A 15,703-nucleotide genomic window follows, 5' to 3' on the forward strand; every position below is an offset into this window, starting at 1 on the left:
AAGTCTGCAGGAAATACCTCTGGAAACTCACAAACAACTGGCACGAAATCCATAGAAGGAACCTCAGCACTAGAATCACGCACATATGCCAAGTAAGCCAAACACTCCTTCTCGACCATACGAGCCTTCATATAAGAAATGACCCTACTGGTAGAATGACAAGGAATCCCTCTCCACTCCAATCGAGGCAACCCCGGCAAGGCTAAGGTCACGGTCTTGGCGTGACAATCCAATATGGCATGATAAGGTGACAGCCAATCCATCCCCAATATGACATCAAAATCAACCATATCCAGAAGTAAGAGATCAACACGGATCTCAAGACCCCCAATAATAACCACACACGAGCGATATACACGATCTACAACAATGGAATCACCCACCGGTGGAAACATAAACAGGAGCACTCAAAGAATCATGAGTCACAACTAAATACGTAACAAAATAAGATGACACATAGGAGTATGTAGACCCTGGATCAAACAGAACTGATGCATCTCTACTGTAAACTAAAACCGTACCTGTGATAACGGCATCGAATGCCTTAGCCTCAGGCCTGGCTGGAAAAGTATAACATCGGGGCTGGGCCCCACCACTCTGAACTACATCCTCGGGACTGCTTCCTGTTGGCTGGCCTCCACCTCTAGCGGCCTGACCTCCACCTCTAATGGCCTGACCTCCACCTCTAGCTGCCTGTCCCCTACCTCTAGCTGGCCGAGCGGGCTGTGGAACACCCGGTGCCTGAACCATAGCACGAGAACCCTGATGCTGAGAACTGCTCAAGGCTCGAGGGAAAAATCTAGCAATGTGCCTCGGATCGCCACAAGTATAACAAGTCCTCAATTGCTGGAAATGCTGACCCTGAAACTGACCCTGACGGCCTGAGTAACCACCCTGAAAACTCTGGAGCGGAGGTGCACTGATAGGAGCTAGTGATGCACTATAGGGTAGCTGATCCGAATACTGCATATGAGAACCACGGCCACCTGGAGTACTATGAGAAGCCTGAAGTGTTGAATGAAACGGCCTGGGAGGATGGCCCCTACCAAAAGAATCCCTGCCTCCAGACGAGGCACCACTGAATCTGCCCGAATGACGAGGCCTCTTGTCAGACCCCTAACCACTCCCCTATGATAGAACCATCTCAACTCGCCGGGCCACATTGGCCGCATCCTGAAAAGAAATCTCGCTCCCTGTCTCCTTAGCCATCCGCAATCTGATAGGCTGAGCTAGTCCCTCAATAAACCTCCTCACCCTTTCCCTCTCGGTGGGAAGTATAATAAGAGCATGACGGACCAAGGCAATAAATCTGGTCTCGTTCTGAGTGACGGTCATAGAACCCTGCTGGAGACGCTCAAACTGCCTCCGATAGTCCTCCCTCTGAGTGATAGGAAGAAACTTCCCCAAAAATAGCTGAGAGAACTTATCCCAAGTCAAAGCCGGTGACCCAGCTGGCCTAGACAAACAATAATCCCTCCACCAAGTCTTGGCGGAACCTGAGAGACGAAAAGCAGCAAAGTCAACCCCATTGGTCTCCACTATCCCCATGTTCCGTAGAACTTTGTGACAGCTGTCCAAATAGTCCTAGGGATCGTCTGAGGATGTACCACCATAAGTAGTAGTGAAGAGCTTGGTGAACCTGTCCAACCTCCATAAAGCATCAACAGATATAGCTGCTCCATCACCGGTCTGAGCTACCACACCCGACTGAACTACTCCAACTGGTTGAGCTGCTGGAGTCTGAAACTGAGGAGCCATCTGCTCCGGAATGCGAGTAGCGGGAGTCTGTGCTCCTCCCCTAGCCTGAGAGACGGCTGGTGCTACAGGAAGTAAGCCTGCCTGGGCGACACTCTCCATAAGGCCCACTAGACGGACCAGAGCATCCTGGAGTACCGGGGTAGCGATGAACCCCTCTGGGACCAGAGCTGGCCCTACTGGAACGGTCTGGGCTGGAGCCTCCTCCTCAAACTCTACCTGAGGCTCCGCCGCTGGTGCTGCTGCTCTGGGCTGAGCCCTGCCCCTACCTCGGCCTCTAGCACGGCCTCGTCCTCGTCCTATGCCCCTCGTAGGAGCTGCCACTAGGGGCTCGGGCTACTGATCAGCGGATGAAGACACACGTGTTCTCACCATTTGCGAAATAACAGAGTAGAAGTTCAATTAGCATTTAGAAGTCAAATCGCACGATAGAGAAGAATAGATGTGAAGTTATTCCTAAACTCTGTTGCCTCTGGGGGATAAGCACAGACGTCTCCGTACCGATCCATCAGACTCTACCTAGGTTGTTCGTGAATTATGAGACCTAGGCAACCTAGTGCTCTGATACCAATTTGTCACGACCCGGATTTGCCACCCTCGGGAGTCGTGATGACACCTACTCGTGAAAGCTAGGCAAGCCAACTATTAAGGTTTTAACCCATTAGCAATCAACCCAAACAGATATAAACAATAACTAAAGCTAAATAGATGAAAAGTGCGGAAGAGTTATAACAAATTCAAATAATCCAATAAATGTCTACCCACGAATCTGGTGTCACAAATTCACGAACATCTACGAATTTCTTCAAACACTGGTCTAGAAAGAAAAGTACAACTATTCTCTGAATGAAAAGAGAGAGCAGAAAGCTAAAACAGGGAAGGGGGACTTTAGGCTCTGCGGACGCCAGCAGATCTACCTTGGTCTCCGTGGACTGAAGGCAGCTACCTCAGCTACTCACCGAGTCCGGTACCGAAATCTGCACAAAGAGTGCAGAGTGTAGCATCAGTACAACCGACCCCATGTATTGAGTAAGTGTCGAGCCTAACCTCGGCTAAGTAGTGACGAGGCTAGGACACGACAACCATATAAACCTGTGCAGTTAAATCATATACAAACAGAATCATAACAAGAGGAATCAACAGAATAAGGTGGGAAGGGGACATGCTACGGGGAATATCAGATTCTAACAATAAACCAATAAAGAAGCATCAATAAAGAACCATAATGAACATCATATCTATATCAACAAGAATCATGAAACGGTAACACGTGCACGGAATCACCCTTCGTGCTTTTACTCTCGTCCTCACCATATGAAACAACAGAAACGGCACGGCATCACCCTTCATGCATTACCTCTCATAATCATGGCACGACATCACCCTTCGTGCATTATTCCTCATAATATCGGCACACCATCACCCTTCGTGCATTAACTCTCAAATCATGGCACGACATCACCCTTCGTGCATTAACACTCACTCACAATGTCATGCACGTCATCACCCTTCGCGTGTATCTAGTCATAATTTACTTAATAACATCAATAAATGCTAAATAAACCAATTCTAATGCATGAAAAAATCGACCTGGGCCCGCTTGGTCAAAACCCGATGTTTGATCCAAAATCCGATCACCCATTCACCCACGAACTCAAATATTCAATTAGTTTTAAAATCGGACCTCAAATTGAGGTCCAAATCTCCAAAATTTGAAAATTCTAACTTCTACCCAAAAATACCCAATTTCCCATGAAAAACCCTAGATTTTGAAGTGAAATTATGTAAAAAGATGGATTAGATTGAAGAAGATGAGCTAGAAATTACTTATGATTTGAAGAAGTTTGAGCCTTTGAAAAATCGCCTAAGGATGTTTAGGGTTTGAGAAAAATGTAAAAAAAATTCCGTCTGAAATCCCACTTAACAGGTGCAGTTATCGCAATTGCGATCATGGGTTCGCAATTGCGAACCCTTTGAAATCTGCTACCTTCGCATTTGCGAAGAATGTGTCGCATTTGCGACAGAAGGCCCTTCGCAATTCCCAGCCCAGACTTCGCATTTGCGATGAAGGCCTGCCCAGGCTTGGTTCGCAATTGCGACACTTTGGTCGCATTCCCAAGCCTGACCACTTTGCAATTGCGAAGCCTGATCTCACAATTGCGAGATCAGAGGCCTGTGCAAAATACCAGATGCACAGCTGCATTTTCCTAAGTCCAAATCACCCCGTGGCCTATCCAAAACTCACCCGAGCCCTCGGGGCTCCAAACCAAACATGCACGCAAGTCTAAAAATATCATACGAACTTGCTCATGCAACCAAATCATCAAAATAACATCAACAACTACAAATTTAACCTCAAATTCATGAAATTCTTTAAGAACATTGAAATTTCCATTTTCTCAAATAACGGTCTGATTTATATCAAATCAACTCCGATTCTTACCAAATTTCACAAATTCGACTTAATCATTATTTTAAACCAGTACCGGGTTGCGGAACCAAGATACATGCCCTATACCATCAAGAATATACATCATTTCATTTCAAAGAGTCTTTATATTTTCCAGAAAATAATTTTCTTTAAAAATTTTTTTCTCGGGCTAGGGACCTCGAAATTCGATTTCGGACATACGCGCGAGTCCCATATCTTACTATGGACCCTACGGGACCGTCGGAATACGGGTCCGGGTCCGTTTACCCAAAATGTTGACCGAAGTCAACTAAATTCCATTTTAAAGGTAAAACTTAGCATTTTTCTCAAATTTTCACATAAGGGCTTTTCGTATATACGCCCGGACTGCGCACGCAAATTGAGGTGAAACAAAAGAAGGTTTTTAAAGCCTCGGAACACAGATTTGACTTCTAATACACAAGATGTCTTTTTGGGTCATCACAAAAATTATCCTTAAAATCTGCTTCTTCGTAATTTTTGTAATATTTTAAGTAAAAAGGTGTGAACTCATTTTTATCTCGATATATACAACTACTATATATTTTTTTATTTTTTAAATATTTTTATTGGTAGGTGGCAACGATGATTTTATTGTGTTGGATATGCTAGGTATGGGGAAAAGAATTGCTTAGGTAAATGGAGAAAATAATATTGGTTAATATTTGCTACTTGCACTTCAAGTAAAAGTATGGCTATATTGATTCATGCGACGATTGTATTTATTACTCTAATAGTTGTGCAAATTTACTTGCATGGTTATGACGGTTATTTTTATTATATTTGTGGATCCAGGTGATCATTTTGAGTGAGAAAATGTACAAAAACCTTTTTTTTCTTGCAATTTGTATGTGTATTAGATTTATTATTTAATTATTTTTAATATTTTGAACTTCAAGATAAAATAAAATCTTTCTTTTGTTTAAATCTTTTCTAATTTGAACTATGTATATATTCTTAATATTTAAAACTTTAAATTCGATTATGACTTTACCTTTTATGAATCATTTCATTATTTTTATGGTATTTAGATAATTCATTAGATATTCTATGTGTGGCACACGTATACACTATTATAACAGCACGAATATTTTTATGTTAAATATTGAACGACTAAAGTATTCTTAAAATTTTGATTGATTTATATACCTTTTTAGTCTTATTTTACCATATTTCTATTGTAGTTACTATCTAAAAGAACAAGGATCCGTAATATAAAGTCAAGTTTTTTTTTTGGTTAGAAATATAAACTCCGGTTGATTCGCAAAAGAATTCATATCCGTAGTAATTGAATTAGAGTTACTTTACAGTTAGACAAAGTACGAATTTGAATAGGAAACATACATTACACAAGTCACGTAATGCTTTACACGAAACAACATAAAATATTTAAACTATCCAATTAGATTTTTACATTGCTCAAGTCTTTTCATCACAAATACGGATAGTCTACATAATTTTATCTATGTTATCTGACCATTATTCTTATTTTTCAAGTCAATTTCTTGCAAAATAAATACTAATAAATTAATATGATGCGATATTCATATACATATTATTTGTAGAATAAAAAAAAGATAACAATATTCTCTTAACAAAGAGGGTTCTTTTATTTCTTTTTGGTTAATTTGTTAAACAAAAATAATTGTGACGATATTCTCTTAACTTAAAAGTTTTCGGGAAAGAATGAACATTTATTCACAATTTGTACCGTATGAAATTTTCTTGATTTTTGCAAAACTATCTTTTAAAATTTTAAAATATATAATATGATATTCTTTTGTATATTTTTATTTTTTATTTTTTCTTCTTTATTTCTTTGTTAAAAAACTAAACAAAGAAGAAGATATTGTCCCTCTTTTGATTAAAAAATTCTAGACAGGGAGGTCATTAAGTATTTTTTTTCTGTTTATTTTATTTGTATTATCCATAAATTTTCCTTAATGATTTAGCGCTAAAACTCATGTGGATTTGTCTCATGAAAGCAAATTTAATTATCCTATTATTTAATTACAATATTTTACTTATACTTTTTAAGATAGTATTCTATGGAGTGTCGCGCCCCCTTTTCTCGCGAAATCGGGCTTGTGATGTTTTTGGATGGGACAACTCGTTCCTTTTGGGAAAGGGGTTTGCATTTTTGAAGAGTTGCCACCTAATGATTTAATGTGCGTTAGGGCACCTATAGGGTTCATTTATAACTACGTTTGATAACCAGAGACAGGGTAAGGGCTTGAAATTATCCTAAGGGGAAGGTGTCAGGCACCCCTCAGGATCCACTAGTGTGGTTCCCGGCCAGACAGTTTTTGTGCGAATTTGTACAATTAGCAAATAAACAAGTATGACTCAAATAGTAGGGGATTTAAGTTTAAATACATAGATGCTTGAAAAACAAACAATTAATGAAAAGGAGTACAATCTAAGCGTATTTGTGAATGTAAAGGAGTATCCTAGGTTTGTTTATAATATGGATCACATCAATGCAATACCCGATAATCACTCCTTGGAAAGGGGCTACGCGTGGCATTAGCGCACCAGTCATCATATCCATATCTACCCTTTCCCGCCCCGTGAAGGTGATTAAAGCAAGGGTTGGTCTCGACCCCTATTGCATGCTGTTACCCGTCCCTTCCTATCAGTCCCGGAGGAATTTAGGACTCCTATACTATAAAAGGGGGGTTCTAGGAAGACCCTCAAGTTTAAAGATAAAATACTAGGCGACAAATAAGAACACATAGGACTGCATTTAGGGGAGAGAACACAGAAAGTAGATAGAAGGCTCAGGTATACCTCCACAAGTAATGCACATAGACAGCACGACTCATACACAGATAAGGTCCACATTTGAACTCAGAATCCTAAAGCATGGTATCTAAGTGATTTTAAAATATAACAGAGGCAGATTTATTATATGACTCAGAGAACAAGTCCTAATTAAGTTTGCCTACTGATTTTAACACAGTTGATAATTAAGCAGCATACATAAAGAAGCATGTTTCCAGTTTTGACAGATTTAGCACCTAAGGCTTGCCTAGGTGTAAAACAATGTTCCAGTTATCAGGGTTACTTAGAGAAGACTATTTGAATTGTATTACTAAACATGTTGTTCTAAATGTTTAGAAATCCGGAATTATTACCAGCTGGGTTAATCTATTTTTATCAATAATTAAACTAGAGATGCCTAAGCGGATGTGACTGCAATTCCAAAGGCATGATATCTAATGCACAAAACGCAGAGTGATGTATATGCAGGACCTGAGCAGGATTTTTTTTTCTAAATGCATAAGTGTTACATACTTTCAGTATATGCAGAAGATATGGAAATGACCTGTTTATTAGCGTTGTTTTTATCCTAAGGCAGGATCTCTAAGTGTACATGGTACCGCATAACATAATGGTAAAGTGCTAGTTATTAGCAGATTTTAACACATGATTTTATAAGGATGCACATGCTGAAACAATAAACATAGGACTTAAGGGCATGATTTCTAATGCATGTATGAATCCTAAGCATGGTTTCTATTGCGCAATTAGGAATATAAACCAAATAGCATATTTTCTACCCTTAACAACTATAGCATGCATGTTTACCCCCATCCCTTTTCACTATCCATCCCTAGAGAGTTTTTACAATAATTATTACAAACCGTTTGTACAGGTTACATAATTGAAATAATAAAAGAAGAAGTTATACTATAGGGAGCCTACTGATAGGCCCAGAATCTCCAGAATGCCTCAAATGCCATTGGTTCACAGCCTTTCACATGATCCAGGTGTGTCAGAGTTTCCTAAGGACCTCAAGGGATCCCGGGCAGTGCTCACACCCAGATTGCATAACCAAGATAGAGTAAGTGCAGTGTGGAAAGGCCAGCTTTTATGTGTTCAGTTCAGAGGGAACTCAAGGGTCCCAAGGCAAGGCTCACATAAAAGGGGCAGAACCTAGTGGTCTTAGAGTATATGTGAGCGTGCTTGACACAGATTTAAAAGAGTTGAGTTGGAAACAGTTTTGACAATGATTAGTTTGAAATAAGTTTTGGAAAACAATAGAAGAGTTTGCCCTAATGAAAACCAGTTTGAAGAAGAAAAGAAACAGGACAATCAGCAACTCAAAACCAAATCAACATACATAGTTCAAACACAAACAGGGAAAGGAGGAATTGGGGACAAGTAGTTCATACGTGAAAGAATATTTGCACACAGGTTAACACCAGAGAAGTACTACAAAACTTAAATAGCCACAGCAATAGTCTATCACAAAGTGTTCATGCCAGGAGCTTAACAACATTAGATTAAGGGGTACTAAATAGAGTTACACATTAGGTTTAGGGGAAAGGGTGCAGGATCACATAGTAACTAGGTGTCACGAACACATGCTTATAATGCATTGGGGGTTAGGGGGGAGGGCAGAATAGTAGTAGAAAATGTAAGAAAGCAGTAGACATGCTGAATTACAGGGAAGGGGTAATCACATGGCAAAATAGGCATGCTAATTGCAAGGGAGACAGTAGAACCACAAGTAGAAGCATAAGAGAAACAAAAGGAAGTGCAACACAAATAAAGACATATTGTTTTGGATGCTGTAAGTTAAATTGAAAATATACCAGTAAAAATGAGAGAATAAGTGCAGAATGAGGAGTGAAGAGCAGTACAATGAAGGGAAGTAGAGCAGTAGTGTGTGGAGCAGTAGAGCAGTAGAACAATAGAGCAGTAGAGCAATGTAATCACTCAGTTGTGGCTTGCAGCCAACTGAGTATCAAGTAAGAGAGTATGTATGTGTGTAAGAGAGAGTTCAGAATAGTGTCCTTATTCGTCCCCTATGCTAAAGAGAGGGTAGAGTATTTATAGTTTTAGAACAGGCAGGAAAATAAGGTAATAGGTACTGACTTAGCACAACTATAGAAATAATACAAATCAGAATCAATTAAAGGTCCGAACTTCCTTCAATTAGGGGTTCATAGTTCAAACGGGCACAAGTTGTATCAAATAGGGAAAAGAATTACTTATAAGACTGATTTTACCATAGTAGGAGTAGTAAAAGCATGTGGCATGTAGTAAGGACTAAGTACAGAATATTTTCAAGTAAGGAAAGTACACGTTAAATAACTAACAGCATATTTGTGCACATAAATAAGGTAGAGTACAATTTTAATTCTGAAAGTTAGTTCAAAGAATCACGAATGAGATTGAAAATCACAGGGAATCTGCACTAACTAAGGAAAGTATCACAAAAGTAAGGAAGCAATTCAAAAAATCAGTACAGAAGGAGATTACACAAAAATCAATATAAATTATTATGTGGACGATCAATAAAACAAATAGTCGGACCTATTAAATGATAAATAACATGTGTTGAACAAAATTAGAGAAACCTTAAGAACAAATTAGAGCAGGAAGCACAAGAGCATATAGAACATACATGAAACCTAGAATGTTCATGAGAGACATGCAAACACATCGCAAACAGACTCAAACTTCAAATCGAACCCAGAAGCATTAGGGTTTCTTAACAAAAATGAATCGAGCAAAAGGAAAGACTCAGGTGATGTTTAAACATTCTAAAAATCACAAAAGTAATTGCTAAAAATCAGAAAGAAATTGTTTTTGCAAAAGGGTTTTGAAACCCTAGTCTGAAAAATGAGGAAATTGTTTGAAATTAGAGAAATCTTTTGAGGAAAACAGGTGAGAACCTTAAAAGACACATAGATCCATCACAGATCTAAAAGATCGGAGGATTTAAAGCTAGGGTTTCCAGAGAAAACCCAAAGGAGGAGAAGAGAGCTTAAAATATCACCGGCCTTTGGCCGGAAAATGTAGAGATCTTACTCGAACGGCCATAGGTGACNAGAAGTTCTATCGCAGATGCTATTTGGGCCTTAAGTGAAAAACCGCAGAAGCGGTGGTTTGGCCGCAAATGCGGTACCGCAGAAGCGGGGCCTTGGACCGCAGATGCGGAAAGGCCTGGGCAGAACATATATGTTATTTCATTTCATGAGTTTGGGTTATTTCACCATTTTTGACTTCGACCTTGGAGCTTTTTGGGCGATTTTGAAGAGAGAAATCAAGAGACTTCGTTAAGGTAAGGATTTTTGGACCAAAAACACATTTCTATGGTAGTAATTCATGGATTAAGGCTGTAATTAAAAGGATTAAAGGGCTAAAAATAGAGGATTATGGCTTGAGTTTAAGAGGCCTTTAAATGAGAATTTGAGCGGTCATTTGGTCTCCGATTTTGGTATTCTTGATATGTATGAACTCGTGGGGAGATAAGGAATCCGTTGATATGAGAATTTCTGAGTTTCGAGAAGTGGGCCTGGGGCTCGGATTTTGCTAATTTCGGGATTTGTGCCCTTTATTGATTGTTTTCGCTTGGGGTTTGTTCCCTTGGCATGTTTTGACGTCCTCGCTCTGATTTTGGATAGGTTCAATGCACGTGGAGGCTGATTCGAGGGGCAAAGGCATCGCGAGCTAGAGATTTAGCCGGTTCGAGGTGAGTAATGATTGTAAATCATGTCCTGAGGGTTTGAAACCTCGGATTGCACATCGTAGTGCTATGTTGAGGTGAGACACACGCTTGTTGACGAGCGTGAGGTCATACATTATTGGGGATTGTGACTTAATCCATCCCGGTTAATGATTTTACCGCATATTTGACTGAAACTTATTTGCTATCACTATGATTTGGGCTGAATGGCATATTTAGTCCTCGTGCCAACTATTTGAACCCTTTGGGGCTTTTTATTGATATTTCCTCACTGTTTTGACTTACTACTTGAACTCAGTCATGTTATTTTCCACTGTTTTACTACTCACCCTTTTTTACTCAGTTTTGAGACTTAAATGATATTTTAAATGATGTTCTGGGCTGAGAAACACTGTGTTACTATTGCTCGAGGGGCTTGTGAGTATTTTTGACTGAGTACGGCCGAGAGCGTATGTTGTGAGGAGACACTGATACTGATTTGAGGCCGAGGTCCTAAGATATGTACGCCACGAGGTGGCTTGATTGGTATGAGGCCGAGGGCCTAGTTTTGATGCCACGAGATGGCATGTTATTGCGCTTGGTACGTAAGGGGCCCCTCTAGGAGTCTGCACACCCCCAGTGAGCGCGGGTACCCAGTGTGATGTGAGATTGAGCCCGAGGGGCTGTTATTGTTCTGAGATGTTGCGCGAGGGGTAGATGTGGCGATACTGTGCCCGAGGGGCGAGCTTTTATTCATATACTGTACCTTAATTGTCTGTCAATTACCTGTTTACTTGTTAAAAGAGGATTTTACCTGTCTTTTCACTGGTTTATTGTTTTTAAATGATTTTACTGCTTCATTATAGACTGCTTTGTGCCTTGCGTGTTTTCTTACTTTCAATCATTACTTACATTTGTTACTCACTGAGTTGGAGTACTCACTTTACTCCCTGCACCCTGTGTGCAGATTCAGGCGTAGCTGGTCCCGCTCCCGAGTGCCAAACCATTCCAGCTTCAGGCGGATCTTCGAGGAGTCTTTAGGTAGCTGTTGGTGTTTCGCAGCCTGGAGCTCCTCTCTATCTATATCTTTTACAGTCTTAGTTCAGTAATTCAAACTCTGTAGTTACCTTTGAGTATTGGGTACTTTTAGATGCTCGTGACTTGTGACACCCCCGTTAGGGCTGTGTTGGGTTATGTTTCCGCACTTTTTTGACATTATTCGCTACTTAATGCTATTAAATCATGTTTTAGACTGTTTTGTGTCGTTTAACTGCTTAAAAAGGTAAGTTAGGTTTAGTTGACTGGCCTTGTTTTCACGAGAGGCGCCATCACGACCGGGTTGGGATTTAGGGCCGTGACAAGTTTGTATTAGAGCCTAGGTTACATAGGTCTTACGAGTCATGAGCAGGTTTAGTAGAGTCTCGCGGATCGGTACGGAGACGTCTGTATTTATCCTCGAGAGGCTGTAGAACCTTTAGGAAAAACTTCACATTCTTGAAAATTCTTATCATGTGAGTTGTTGATCCGAGTACTAAACTTTTGTTGTTCCATTCTCTCACAGATGGTGAGGACACGCACTACCAAACAGGATGGACGACCACCAGTGCCACTAGTTGCGGCCACCAGAGGCCGAGGACGCGGTCGTGGTCGTGGTAGAGGCAGAGCAGCGGGGACAACACCTGCATATCCACCAGCTGCCCCAGTTCAGGACCAGGTCCCAACTGTAGACCCTCCAACAGCACCAGCTGTGCCTATTGTGATTTCGGGTATTTAGGAGGCCTTGGCTTAGATTTTATCAGTTTGCACTGGCCTAGCTCAGGCGGTTTCAGCCACTATAGCCGCAGCTACTTCACAGGCCGGGAGAGGCAGTCAGACTCCCGCCGCCCGCACACCTGAGCAGGTCATGCAGGGACTTCAGACGCCCGGGGCACATGTAGCCCAGCCGGTCGCAGCTGCTCAGGACTATGTAGTTCCTGTCATGCTAGAGGATGAGCAGCGTAGGTTGGAGAGATTTGGGAGACTTCATCCTCCGAACTTTAGTGGGGCAGAGGGCAATGATGCCAAGGGCTTTTTGGACAAGTGTCAGAGGATGCTTCACATAGCCGGTATTATGGAGACCAGCGGGGTCGCTTTCACTACCTATCAGTTTTTAGGACCTGCTTTTACTTAGTGGGAGGATTTTGAGAGGCGTAGGCCTGTTGGTGCAGCACCCCTATCTTGGCAGCAGTTCTCAGTTCTCTTTCTGGAGAAGTATGTGCTGCAGTCTCGCAGAGAGGAGCTGCGTAGATAGTTTGAGTGGTTGTGTCAGGGGGAGATGACCGTGTCACAGTATGAGTTGAGGTTCTCTGAGTTGGCTCATCATGCCATCTGGTTGGTCCCGATAGATCGATAGAGGATCAGGAGATTTGTTGATGGTCTTACTTATCAGCTCCGTATCCTTATGACCAGGGAGAGGGTGACTGGTTCTATCTTTGAGGAGGTTGTGGATATTGCCAGGAAGATTGAGTTTGTCCGTCACTAGGAGCGAGAGGAGAGGGAGGCCAAGAGGCCTCGAGGATCTAGTAGCTACAGCGGTGGTCCTTCGAGGGGCCAGTTCCAGCACGACGGATGCCGATAGTTCCGTCAGGGTCAGTCTGATCGCTCAGGTTATCGAGGAGCATCATCGGGTCATGGTTCCCACAGTTCACACCAGGGCCATTCTTCACTTAGTGCCCTCCCAGCTTAGAGCTCATCCCGTGCTCCATCTGTTCAGGGCTCTTCTATGCCGAGTGCATCTGCTGGTCACTCCGGTGCGAGGGGTTCCCATCAGTCCCCTTCTCCAGCACCTAGGAGTTATTATGAGTGTGGCGAGATGGGCCACATGTGGAGGCAGTATCCCTGCCGTATTGCTAGTTCATCCCAGCAGAGGGGTCAGTCATCAGCTTCAGCGCCAGTTGCTCCACCACCACCCGCCCAGCTAGCTAGGGGTGGGGATCAGTCAGCCAGGGGTCACCCCAGAAGGGGAGGTCGATCAGGGGGCGGTCAAGCCCGTTTCTATGCTCTTCCAAACAGACCCGATGCCATTGCTTTTGATGCTGTCATTACAAGTACTATTTCAGTCTGCCACAGAGATGCCTCTGTTCTATTTGATCCCGGTTCTACCTATTCTTATGTGTCATCATACTTTGCTCGCTATTTGGGTACTCCTCGTGAGTTTCTTGCTTTACCTGTTTATGTATCTACCCAGTGGGTGATACTCTTGTTGTAGACCGTGTGTATCGGTCGTGTGTGGTGACTATTGGGGGTCTGGAGACCCGAGTTAATCTTTTATTATTGAGTATGGTGGATTTCTATGTCATTCTAGGCATGGATTGGCTATCTTCGTGTCGCGCTATTCTAGATTGTCATGCCAAGACAGTCACGCTGGCTATTTCGGGTGTGCCACGGATTGGGTGGCGAGGTGTGGTTGATTATGTTCCTAGTAGAGTGATCTCTTTCTTGAAAGCCCATCGTATGGTTGGGAAGGGTTATCTTTCGTATCTTGCCTTTGTGAGGGATGTTGGAGCTGAGACTCCCAATACTGATTCTGTCCCAATTGTAAGGGATTTCCCTGATGTATTTCCTACAGACCTGCCGGGCATGCCACCGGACAGGGATATTGATTTTCGTATTGACCTGATGCCGGGCACTCAGCCCATTTCTATTCCGCCGTATCGTATGGCACCAGCGGAGTTGAAGGAGTTAAAGGAGCAGCTTCAGGAACTCCTTGATAAGGGGTTCATTCGGCCTAGTGTGTCACCTGGGGTGCGCCGGTTCTGTTTGTGAAGAAAAAGGATGGCACTATGAGAATGTGCATTGATTATAGGCAATTGAACAAGGTAACAGTTAAGAACAAGTATCCTTTGCCTCGCATTGATGATTTATTCGACGAGCTTCAGGGAGCGAGGGTATTCTCCAAGATTGATCTACGTTCGGGATATCACCAGTTGAAGATCAGGGATTCGGATATTCTTAAGACGTCCTTGAGGACCAGATATGGTCACTATGAGTTCCTTGTTATGTCTTTTTGGCTGACCAATGCCCCAGCAGTGTTTATGCATTTGATGAACAGCGTGTTCCGTCCTTATCCTGACTCATTTGTCATAATTTTCATTGATGATATCCTGGTATATTCGCGTAGTCAGGAGGAGCACGCGGGGAATTTGAGGGTTGTGTTGCAGAGATTGAGGGAGGAGAAGCTTTATGCAAAGTTCACCAAGTGTGAGTTTTGGCTCAGTTCAGTGGCATTCTTGGGACACGTGGTGTCCAGTGAGGGTATTCAGGTTGATCCAAAGAAGATAGAGGCGGTTCAGAGTTGGCCCAGACCGTCCTCAGCCACAGAGATTCGTAGTTTTCTTGGTTTGGCAGGCTATTATCGCCGGTTAGTTCAGGGATTCTCATCTATCACATCGCCCTTGACCAAGTTGACTCAGAAGGGTGTTTCATTTGTATGGTCGGACGAGTGTGAGGAGAGCTTTCAGAAGCTCAAGACAACTTTGATCACAGCTCCAGTGTTGGTTTTGCCATCAGCTTCAGGTTCATATACCGTGTATTGTGATGCTTCGAGAGTAGGATTGGTTGTGTGTTGATGCATGAGGGTAGAGTTATTGCTTATGCTTCTCGTCAGTTAAAGCCCCACGAGAAGTACTACCCCGTTCAAGATTTGGAGTTGGCTGCCATAGTTCACACGTTGAAGATTTGGAGGCATTACTTGTATGGCGTATCTTGTGAGGTATTCACTGATCATCGCAGTCTTCAGCATTTGTTCAAGCAAAAGGATCTTAATTTGAGGTAGCGGAGATGGTTGGAGTTACTTAAGGATTATGATATCACTATATTGTACCATCCGGGAAAGGCCAATGTGGTGGCCGATGCTTTGAGCGAAAAGGCAGTGAGTATGGGGAGTTTGGCATATATCCCAGTTGGGGAGAGACCTCTTGCGGTTGATGTTCGGGCTTTGGCCAATTGGTTAGTGAGGTTGGATATTTCGGAGCCCAGTCGGGTATTGGCTTGTGTGCTTG

Source organism: Nicotiana attenuata, unplaced genomic scaffold, assembly GCF_001879085.1.
Source record: "Nicotiana attenuata strain UT unplaced genomic scaffold, NIATTr2, whole genome shotgun sequence".
Taxonomy (NCBI): domain Eukaryota; kingdom Viridiplantae; phylum Streptophyta; class Magnoliopsida; order Solanales; family Solanaceae; genus Nicotiana; species Nicotiana attenuata.